The sequence below is a fragment of the Myotis davidii genome, unplaced genomic scaffold (genome assembly GCF_000327345.1).
Source record: "Myotis davidii unplaced genomic scaffold, ASM32734v1 scaffold132, whole genome shotgun sequence".
NCBI lineage: Eukaryota > Metazoa > Chordata > Mammalia > Chiroptera > Vespertilionidae > Myotis > Myotis davidii.
In genome coordinates this window covers 1,491,244-1,500,935 of record NW_006285258.1, presented here as the reverse complement: position 1 = coordinate 1,500,935, position 9,692 = coordinate 1,491,244, and the positions used below count along the sequence as shown (strand labels likewise).

The 9,692-nt window shown below is 45.6% G+C and overlaps 1 protein-coding gene across 1 annotated transcript in view; it reads right to left on the bottom strand.

The window, feature by feature from the left end:
- LYSMD2 (LysM domain containing 2) overlaps positions 1–6,465 on the bottom strand; it is a 10,970-nt gene extending 4,505 nt beyond the window's left edge. The window contains exon 1 of the mRNA XM_015558927.1: positions 6,445–6,465. The gene's annotated coding sequence lies outside the window, so the exon portion shown is untranslated. The remainder of the gene's footprint in view (positions 1–6,444) is intronic.
- Positions 6,466–9,692: the final 3,227 nt, after the last annotated feature.

Sequence of the window (9,692 nt, the reverse complement as noted above, 5' to 3'; positions counted from 1 at the left end):
CCGCCTCCGCCCCTGCTTGCAATAGCTGGCTCTGCCCATGCCCAGGCCTAACCCTCTGACCGAGGTGTTAGGCCTGGGCAGGGGACACCCAGCTCCTCACGATCTCCTTCTCCACCCCTGCCTAGGCCTAACGCCTCTGGCAGAAGCATTAGGCATGGACAGGCGACCCCCAGCTCCCCCCCATCACTGACTCTGCCCCTGCTCCCAGCGATGGCTGGTTCTACCCCTGCCCCGGGCCTAACGCCTCTGGCTAAGGTGTTAGGCCTGGGCAGGGGACCCCCAGCTCCTCGCGATCACCGGCTCCCTCCCTGTTCCACGCCCTCACCGGCTCCCTCCCTGCTCCCCGCGATTGCCGGCTCCACCCCTGCTCCCTGTGATCGCTGGCTCCGCCCCTGCCCAGGCCTAATGCTTGTGGCTGAGGCATTAGGCCTCTCTCCCGCTCCCCGCCATCACAGGCTCTGCTCCTGCTCCCCACCATCGCCAGCTCCACCCCTGCTCCCCGCCATAGCCCACTCAGCCCCTGCCCAGGCCTAACTCCTCAAGGCATTAGGCCTGGGCAGGGGACCTCTCAGCTCTGATTGCAGGCTCCAATCGCCGCTGGGCGCCTACATATGCAAATTAACTGCCATCTTTGTGTGGTTAATTTGCATACTCATCCAATTGGGTGGTGGACATAGCGAAGGTATGGTCAATTTGCATGTTTGTCTATTATTAGGTAAGATTATGTGTTATTTTAGTGCTTCCTGTGTCTCTTGAATTGTATTTGGTCAACATAATGGATGCAGTAGGTGGCACAGAGATAAGTATGATGAGGATTTGGAAGAATGGTGTAGGCTGGGGCTGTGGTCATTCAGAAAGGCCTCACAGAGAAGATGGGGTTCTGATATTGATTCTTTTGACGTTAAATGGACCTTGAAGAATGGGCAGAAGTGGGACAGGTAAGGAGAAGAGGGAGAGAGTACTTTACATACAGTGTCTCATTTTTTTATGCCCTATAGAGTATTTGAATCTCCCCTTTACTAATAAAGGTTACAAAGTTCATAGAGGTTATGTCCCATGGAGTCATAATACAACTGGCAGATGAGGAAGTGAGAATTTAATACAGGTTTCTACAACCTCAAACTCTTTCATAGCCTGTGGGTGCCAAGGTAAGGCATTTGGGTTTTATTTTAAAAGTGATGGGAAGCCATTGTACGGTGAAGGAAGGGAATGACAGAAATTATTTGATTACAGTTAAAGATCACTTTGTGGAAAATGGATTAGCACCAGTGGAATCAGGGAAGCCCAGCAAAGGAGGAAACTGCAGTAGCACTGACAAGAGACTAAATAATCCCAAACAATGCAGTGATGTTTTAGGAATATTTCATACTTTTATCTGAGCCTAAATGGGCCTAATGTTCTGGGAATTTCACCTCACATAAAATGAAGAAGCATCATGATCCAATCCATGGAAGACCTGGAAAACTCTACAGCAATCTCAATCTTACCTGTTTGACATTTTCTAATACCCAATGAATGCTGAGAATAGAAAGTGTGACCTTTTCCAGGTGACCCAGACCTACCCTCTGTTTCTTGGGGGCAAATGAGTAAGGGAGAAGGATAGCAATCCAATGCTTTCATTTCAAAACTCTTTTCTAGTCAGGATTGAATAGTATGACTCAACCAAGTTTACTATCAAGTCTCTAAGATACAGATTACAGAATAATTAAGAGCTAACAGTGTGGCCACAAGGTCAACCACGATGAAATTAGGTAGATCAAGTGCCATCAACACCTTAACAATTTATTTAGAATGACTCCTGTAAATGCCTTCTCTAAAGGTGAATTTACTATGGGGGGAATCACAGAACTTCCCCCACAAGAGGTAGCTCGCGGGCAGCTGCCGAGCATGGCCAAGCACTCTCCCCAAAGGCAACTCTGACCAGTGTCACCAGGCTGCCTGCCTAACAGTGAATGCAAATTTCAAAATGTTTTCCTTCCTCTTTAACAGTAATAATATAAATGGAACCACTTTAAAATGGAGCTGGCGCCCTAACCAGTTTGGCTCAGTGGATAGAGCGTCGGCCTGTAGACCAAAGGGTCCCAGGTCGATTCCGGTCAAGGGCACAAACCTTGGTTGCAAGCTTCTCCCTGCCCGGGCCCTGGCCGGGGCTCATGCAGAAGGTAATCAATTGATGTGTTTCTCTCACATGGATGTTTCTCTCTGTCTTTCTTTCTTCTACTCTCCCTAAAAATCAATGGAAAAATATCCTTTGGTGAGGATTAACAAAAAAAATTTTTAAATAAGTAAAAATAAATAAAATGGAGCTGGAGCTGCCATACCAGCTGAACTGCTTTGCATGTTTTATGCTCAAACCTCGGAATGTTCAAAACAGGGCAAAATAACCTTTGACTGAGCCTAAAGCAACATTGCTTCCCAAAACACTGTTTGCAAAGATAACAAGAAAGCAGTTATTATGACTACTGGACTAAAAATTTAAAACATTGTTTAGAATTAATATCACTATGTTCCCTGCACCAATGAAAATGTCTTCCTTCTGTTGATATCATTGTTCCCCTTCCCATTTTCACAAATGCCTTTGTCTCCTAATTGGAGTATTATTTTAGCTTCTGCTTGAATTAATGTTTCCCAAATAGTTATCCTTTTTTATCTCAATAAATGCATGTTGCCTCTCATTTTACAAGGCCTTTTATTTTTAGGTTAACACTCTCCATTCCTTAAAAAGGACACACCCTTGCCCGGCCCATATGACTCAATGATTGAGTGTCAACCTCTGAACAAGGAGGTCATGGTTCAATAACCGGTCAGGGTACATGCCCGGGTTGCGGGCTTGATCCCCAGTGTGAGGTGTGCAGGAAGGGAGCCGATCAATAATTCACTCTCATCAATGATGTTTCTCTCTCTTTCTTCCTCTCCCTTCCTCTCTCTAAAATCAATAAAAACATATTTTTTTAAAAACACACCCTTCTAAAGATATTTAAGTATCCTATATAATAAAAGGCTAATATGCAAATTGTCCCCTCAGAGGTTCCACGTACCAGGTGTTTGGCCACTGGCTATGACATGCGCTGACCACCAGGGGGTGGCGCAGACCGAAGGAAGGCCCTGGCCAGCAGATAGCAGCTGGGGAAGGAAGGCCCCAATCAGCCCTGATCACTGGCCAGGACTAGGGACCCTACCCGTGAACAAATTTCATGCACCAGCCCTCTAGTACATAATAACTAACATTGGCATAACACTGTGTGGCTTGCAGAATATTTTCATATATATACAGGTCTCATTTCATTACCATTTTACAGAAAAGACTTACCTATTATAGGATCCTCTCTAGATCATTTTCTAGTAAGTGCTGTATTCACCCCACCCCCATGTCCCCTGTTAAGTTCTAGGTTTTGGTGGCAACTAGACTCTTCCACTGCCATGTGCTAATAATGGGGGGAAAGATTTATTTCTTTTCCACACTATCTCAGAACATATGACACTCCATATGTATGAAACTAGAGGCCCAGTGCACAAAATTCATGCACAGGTAGGGTTCCTAGCAGCTGCCAGCCAGTGGCACCTCCCTTCCCCTGGCCACCTGCCAGCCCCATCCCCTGGTCAAACTCCTGGTCGAACTCCTGGTCGAACTCCCAGTAGAGGGGACAATCTGCATATTAGGCTTTTATTATATAGGATTTCCAGGAAGGGGAAATCTATAGGTTAGAAAGTAGATTTGTGGTTGCCTAAGGCTGGAGAAGGGAACAGGAAGTAAGGGCAATGGGTACAGGGATCTCTCCAGGGTGATGGAACTGTTCTAAAATTGGATTCTGGTGGTGGTTGCACAACTCTGTAAATTTACTAAAAGTCCTTGAATTGTACACTTAGGATGGGTGGCTTTTGTGCTATGTATATCATTCCTCAATAAAGCTGTTAAAAAAAAAAATACATGAGAATCTATTAAAACCCCAAAGTATTAAAGGCTACTTTACCATACCTCTCACTACAAGTGGCACTATTTATTTATGGTTCTCTTCCCTTTGACCAGCAAGCGTCAACAATCTTCCAACAGCAGCAGGGGCTAAACTGGAAAGATTTACACACACTTACATTTCTAACTCCTAACACTTGTTCCCCCTAAAATGACAATCAGTTCACCTTTTTCAGCAAGGCGACTTCTTGCTAGGGGAAGTGTTAAGTGACTGGGTTTAGCAGCTCATTGGAAGGGAAATAGAAACGCTGGTAATGAAACGAGACAGGACACAGGACGTAACTGAGGGCAATGTGGCCTCTGGAGAAGGGACAGCACAGGCGTGTTGCCAAGGGAAAGCAAAGAGATGAAGAAAGGGTTTATGCAAATAGCACCCCCCTCCCTGACTCCTACTCACTTTCAGTTTCTATTCTGTTCTCTGAACGTTTTTTGCAGATTTCAAATGAAGAGTTCACAGTGGCTGCCTGAAGCTGGTAACTTTCCTCCAGAGGCTTGCGTCCCACTAAGAAGAGCAGGGTCACCGCAAGAGCCATAGCGAAATCTAGTTACTAGGTTAGGCAGGGGCCTTACTGTCTCAGTGGAGGTAAGAGTAGCCAGGGAAATTCCAGCCCAAGCAAGTTCATGGCTGAGGTCTGACCTTTAATAATTTCTCAACTCAGCTCAAAGAGTTTCAGTTTCCCAGACCCGCTTTCTTAATACCTCTTCCTCTGGTAAAGATACTCTCATCTAAATCTACTAGTATATTGAACTCAATATAAAGACCCAATGCTGGGGACAGGGGAGGAAAGAAGCACCAAGTACCAGCTGCAGCAGTAATCTTTCTGCAGGTTGGAGAGCTAGCCTCAAATCAAACTTCGCAATTCAAGTCAAGCAGGCTGCACCCCTCATTCAGGCTGGGCCCCAGCTTTAAGGATCTGCTCAACTCCAGGGCTAGTGACTTCACACCAGTCAGGCTTTCCTGTGAATTAAACCCACCCATATGTGGAGGGCCCACCGTGTACCAGACTCAGGCTAGACACAGAATATACAGAAATAAATCACACAAGCAACCTGGCATCTCACATAGCTAGAGGCTGATGGAAAGCAATAGCTGATAAACTCATTATGCATAAAAAGAGGACAGCATGCCCAGCCAGTGTGGCTCAGTGGTTGAGCGTCAACCTACGAACCAAGAGGTCATGGTTCGATTTCTGGTCAGGGCACATGCCAGGGTTTCAGGCACAATCCCTCGTAGGGGGTCTGTAGGTGGCAGCCGATTGATGATGTTTCTCTCTCATTGTTTCTCTCTATATATTGCTCTCCCTTCCTCTGTCTCTAAAAATCAATTAAAACATTTTTTTTTTAAAGAGGGCAGCATATGTTATCTTGTAGCCCCAGCATACTACCACAGAGCCTCAAACAAACCAGGCTCAACAAAAGTAGCTCAAAAAATATTGAATGTCAGTTATTAATATCTATGAATGACTAAAAGGGATGGTGGAAAGAGTCATTAAGATATTTCCTAAGTCGCCCCAGCTGGTTTGGCTCAGTGGATTAAACGTCGGCCTGTGGACTGGAGGGTCCCGGGTTCGATTCCAGTCAAGGACACATGCTCAGGTTGCAGGCTCGACCACCAGTAGGGGGCGTGCAGGAGGCAATCGATCAATGATTATCTCTCATAATTGATGTTTCTATCTCTATCTCCCTCTCCCTTCCTCTCTGAAATCAATCAATCAATCAATCAATCAATCAGGTATTTCCTAAGTCACTGGCAGAAGAACTGAAGTCCATCGGGCGTCAGACCTGGCCAGGTTCTCAAACGTCCACATTCTTATTTCCTATAGAGAAGCTTCCTGAATCCCATGGTCCATCTCTATGGAAGAGATACTCAAATGAAACAGTAAACTAGTAAGCAGAAAATGTATAGCTTGTCAACAAATCACCTAGAACCCAATCATTTTCACCACTTCCTCTGTACGGCTTTGGTTCAAGCCACTATGCTCTGGCCTACATTACTGCAAAGCCTCCATCCTCTCTGGTCTCCCTGCCTTGGCACTCACCCCACCACTTCCATTACCCTCACCAACCCCCACCACCCCCTGCCTGCCTAGTCTCAAAGCAGCAGCCAGAGTGACCCTTTTAATGCATAAGTGAGATCATGAGATTCTTCTGTTCAAACTCCGCCAATGCTTCCCAACTCATTCAGAGGGGGCGGCGGGGGAGGGGGGGGGAGCAAAGTTCTTACAATGGCCCTAAGTGATCTGGTCCAAACTTGTCAATTATGTTCCCACTTCGGGGCCTTTGCACCACTCACTGTTTCTTTTGCCTGGAATGTTCTTCGCAGATATCTGCATGGCTCCCTCCATCACCTCCTTCTCAGTGAGGTCTTCATGACCATACCCATTTTACATTGCAGCCACCTATATCCTTTCCCTGCTTAATTGTTTTCATTTTGCTTATCAATACCTGACATATAATATATTTTGTTTACTTACTGTCTCCACTGACTAAAATATAACCTCCATGAGGGGCATGGATATTTATTTATTCACTAATGTATCACCAGAAAGATAGAAGCTGGAAAAAAAGAAAAGAAAAATTAGATGAATGATAAATACTGTTTGTAAAAGCAGGGCAGGAAGGGGAAGAGGGCTGCAAGTGGACAGACAGTAGTCAGGAAGGCCTCCTGGAGGAGATATTTAAGCAAAGACTTGAAGGCAGTGCAGGAGCGAGTAGCTCCATGATTTGTAGGGCTCAGTGAAAAGTGCAAGTGTGGGGCGCTTTTTCACAAATTATTAAAAATTTCAAGATGGCAAGAGCAGAGCACTAAACCAAGTGCAGGGCTCTTGTAAGCATAGGGCTCTTCTAAGCATGAGGCCCTGTATGACTGCACAGGCCACACAGCCATGAACGGTCCCTGCATGCAGCTCTCAGGAAAAGAATGTTCCAGACAGATGGAACAGCAAGTGCAAAAGCCCCAAGAAGGGACAGTGCTTTGGGGACAAGCAAAGAAGCCGTGCATAAAAAAAAAAACATGAAGATACCTGGGTCCCTTTTCTGGATAATGATCCAGTAAGTTCAAGGTCAGCTAGAATCTTTTATTTGTACCCTGTCCCAAGGCATTCTCCTATGCAGGAAGTCTGAGGAACACATCTATCTCCACATCATGGGTATACTGGTACACTGCTACTAGCCACTGACTGTGTTCCACTTCAGATAGCCAGCTTCCAGGTTGCTCCCCCTAGTAACCCAGGGCTAGCAACCAGGTCTCCATCTTCACTCCTTGTCAGAGTATGTGCTCTGAGAATCTCCTTCTACCTAAAATATCTTTTACCACCGAGGGACTGAGGTCCAGCTTGGACTCCCAGCCGGGTGGCGGGGGAGCTGTCATCAGCAGAAAGGTTTCCCTCAGAGTCCCTGCTCCGCTAAGTAAGATTGCAGAGCTGTGCTCTGCTCTTGGCAAACATGGGATGTTCAAGTCTAAGTTTGCCTGGACTCACTCTTAATTTCCAGGTGCACTGCCCTGGGTCTCTAAATCTCCAACATTGCATTACCTACTCCTTTAAAAATTAGCTTAAATATATTGATGATCCTGGTAGTCAATATTAGAAACTTATTCAAATTCTTTCTGCTCAGTCATGGAAAGAAGAAAACCTTTCTACCTTTTTAGCTTCCACTGAAAAATCTTAATTTACAATGAGTAAATCCAGTTAATATCTGCAGATTTTAATTAAAGCAAGGATATCACTTTACTGTTACAGGATCCGTGCTTTTATTGGTTCTACATAACTAGTGGAAGAGCCTCTAAAAACATCATCAGCTGTTTAGTTCAGGGCCCAAAGTAAATGATATATATGTAATAAACCAGTGGTTCTCAACCAAGAGTGAGTTTCTCACCAGGGAACATTTGTCCATGTCTGACTGGGGGTGGGGCTTCTACCAGCATGTATAGGCAGAGGTCAAAGATGCTGCTAAACATCCTACAATGAATGGATAATCCTCCCGCCCCCCCCCTGCCCCAAACAGAGAATTACCCAGTCTATAATATCAATAGTGCTGCAGTTGAGAAATCCTGTAAAAGACTATTATGGCCATAGACTATATAGTTCCCAATTCATCATACTTCAGCTTAACATCTTAAAACTGTCTTTCTAAAACTAATGAAAAATCTGATTTACACTAACAGAAAGCGGTGATAAGGTTATGAGTAACAGGATCTATGTTAGTGCAAAACAGGGGTTAGAAGGCGGAGGCCTGCAGGGTGCAGATCTTTCGAACCTCTAAGCAAGTCAAGGGAAATCACGGAGGGCAGTGGTTACAGAGAGACTGATGTGGGCCGTGGCCAGGGAAATACCATTTCTCTGGATGCCATGGGTTCCTAGGTGCAGTCACCCTGGCCTAGTAGGTATGACCCACAGAGACCAGACAAAAAGACTTCTCCAGTAACCAAGATGCTAAGAGAGCTCTTGATAAGTCTAGGATAAACATATGGATGGAAATTGGAAGTAATATCTAGAGAAAAGCAAATGCTTCATCACTGTGTGGGTTCAAGCTGGTCTCCTTGAATAAGCATACTTGGAAAACATCCTTACCCCTCATCCATCTTCTCATCTGTATAAAGGAGATTAATTACACCTATCTCAAGGCTTATTTGGAAAATCAAACAAGATGGAACAGGACAAATGCAATGCCTGGCACACAGCAGACATTCAGCAAAAGAGAGCTACTGTTATTTGCCAACTCTGCTTTCCTCTGGCTTTGACCCAAACCAGTTCTCACTAATGCACATAAGAACCGCAGTTCTAAGCTCACCTTTAGAAACTCCTTCTGAGGGAAGAACGGGACTATCTATGGCATGATGTCAGTGTACGCCTGCACAGCAAGATCCCTGCTCTCAAAATGTTTAAATGATAGAAGGACCTGCTAGGAAAACATATACCAACTTGCATGTGCAACATACACATTAGTCTCTATCACTGGTGAAGGGCCAGAAAGAGTTTCACTTTAAGAGACAGATATAGATAAGATCACCTTTCTTCCCCTCGCTGTCTAAGGTGCTTCAGGAAAGAACACTGGAAACTGATACAGAACTCAAATGCACAAAGGCCATCACATAGCTCAGAGTTAATTATAAGTAATTTTAATGAAACAATATGTTCCCTCAGGTTTCCATGTTCTTCCCAGAGGTGTAACGCAATATGCCCAAGGCACACACACTTATAAATTTCTAATAAACACAGCTCTCCGGCTCATCTAGACCACCGTTCTTGGCTGCTGCCTAGCGACAGGTGTCACGTTCACAGTGGCCAGTGAGCCCAGGGGTGTCATTTCACTTCTAAATAAAGAAGCATAATCGATCGAACCAGAACATCCTCCGGGAACAACTCCTATTCCTGGCTCATCACAGTGCATGTTGACACAGAATTCCCTGCCCACGTCCACACGTCAGTTTGGCCTTGAGTAACTATATACGTGGTGATATGAACAGAACTGGAAATCGGTTGAACGTAGCTCCGGGTGATGCCAAAACCCAGTCCTCTTTGGCCTGCCTCACGCGACAGATCTGGTCTGGGCAGGGCACCGGGAACTCGATGCACCGACCCGGCCCGCCCCTCTGGCTACCGGACCAGCTTTGGCGACCATTTCTGTCTCCAGCAGAGCGCACGGAGGCAGAACCTCCGCGGCACAGGTGGCTGCCTCCTCGACCCCCATCACTCGCACGCCCCGCCCTGCGCCACCCCCC